Source organism: Octodon degus, unplaced genomic scaffold (genome assembly GCF_000260255.1).
Source record: "Octodon degus isolate 3935 unplaced genomic scaffold, OctDeg1.0 scaffold00144, whole genome shotgun sequence".
Taxonomy (NCBI): Eukaryota; Metazoa; Chordata; class Mammalia; order Rodentia; family Octodontidae; genus Octodon; species Octodon degus.
The window spans coordinates 3,660,027-3,661,714 of NW_004524720.1; the positions used below are offsets into that span (position 1 = coordinate 3,660,027).

Genomic DNA, 1,688 nt, shown 5'->3' on the forward strand with positions numbered 1-1,688 from the left:
CCCAGAGCTGGATAGCGTGAGAGTCTGGGGAAGAAGTGAGTGCTTTTCAGGAAGAAGAGAAAAAAGCGGCAGTTTTCACCCTCTTTCGCAAGCATTTCCCCCCAGGGCCAGGCCTCACCTTTCTGCTGGGTGGAGCACCTTCCCTTCCCCTGCACTTGGTAATACTCGCTTTGAGTAATGAGCCCGAAGTTGATGGGTGGTTCGTAAGCATATCAGAAGATTTCCGAAGGCCTGCAAGTTTGTCCCTGCCCTTTTTCTGGCTCAGAGAACAGCTTCAGGCTGGTTTTCATAATGAGAAGACACAAGAAGTCCAGCCCAGCCCAGTAGAGCTGCTTCAACCTTCAGACCTACGGGCAAAAGCCTAAAATCGGTCTGTGTCACTGTAACCTCCTGAGACTCAGAAATGCTTTGTTACAGCAGCATAAGCCTGAGCGCTGTGAGAACTGGAAGAAATAGCTGCGTGGTTATTACAACACCTGGCACATCCTAAATTTAAAATAAATTCTGCACTGGGTGTCATTACTATGTCACCACTCACCTATCAGAACTCTAGGAACAGAATTAACATTCTTAAGTATTTGCCAAATGATTGGTGACTGATTTTTGAAATCTATACCTTGTGTAAAGTTAAAATAAGGTGACCAAACTAGAGACTTCTTTAGTCCTCCTCAATCTTAGTGAGACACTTTGTAAGCTGTAAAGAAACTGCTTGTTGTTGAAGAAGCGGACCGTGGCGTGGACATGGGGAAGCAAAAGAAAACAAGAAAGTATGTGACCATGAAGCGAATGCTTAGTCTCAGAGATGAGAGACTCAAAGAAAAGGATAGATTAAAACCTAAAAAGAAAGAAAAGAAAGATCCTAGTGCTCTAAAGTAAAGAGAAGTCCCCCAGCATCCTTCCTACTTATTCTTCCAGTATAATACACAGCTGGGCCCACCTTATCATATCCTGGTTGATACCAACTTTATCAACTTTTCCATCAAAGCCAAATTGGACTTGGTACAATCAATGATGGACTGTCTGTATGCCAAGTGTATCCCTTGTATAACTGATTGTGTAATGGCAGAAATTGAAAAATTGGGACAGAAGTATCGAGTGGCCCTAAGGACTTGCAGGATCGCCAAGGATCCACGGTTTGAACGCTTACCTTGCGCACATAAAGGGACCTACGTAGACGACTGCTTGGTGCAGAGAGTAACTCAGCACAAGTGTTACATTGTGGCCACAGTTGACCGAGACCTTAAACGGAGGATCCGGAAGATCCCTGGAGTTCCTATCATGTACATTTCTAATCATAGATACAACATTGAACGGATGCCAGATGATTATGGAGCCCCTCAATTCTGATTCTTATAAGACAAAGTTCCTCTGCCTCCTTCCAACCAACTTTTTGGTTTCAGTTCATTCAGCATGCTATAGCATGAATTATTCACCCACGCTGTATTATCAGCGAGAATGGTTAAATAAATTCTCTTTTTGATGCTTTCAAAAAAAAAAAAAAAAAGAAAGAAACTGCTTGTTTATTTGTACTTGAAATCTACCTGGATAAAGAAGCACAGATGGAAGGAGAGTTCAAACACAGCTGGGTCATATTTTGCCCAATATTGTTTGTCCTCCAAAACAGGAGAGGCAAATTTTCCAGCATGAGATGGTGCTAGATCTAAAGGGGCACCACGGGGCTCTGTGCA

At 43.1% G+C, this 1,688-nt stretch overlaps 1 pseudogene; it reads left to right on the forward strand.

Moving 5' to 3' along the window:
- The first annotated feature begins 741 nt into the window (after positions 1–741).
- LOC101583054 lies at positions 742–1,356 on the forward strand (annotated as a pseudogene).
- The last annotated feature ends 332 nt before the right edge of the window (positions 1,357–1,688 follow it).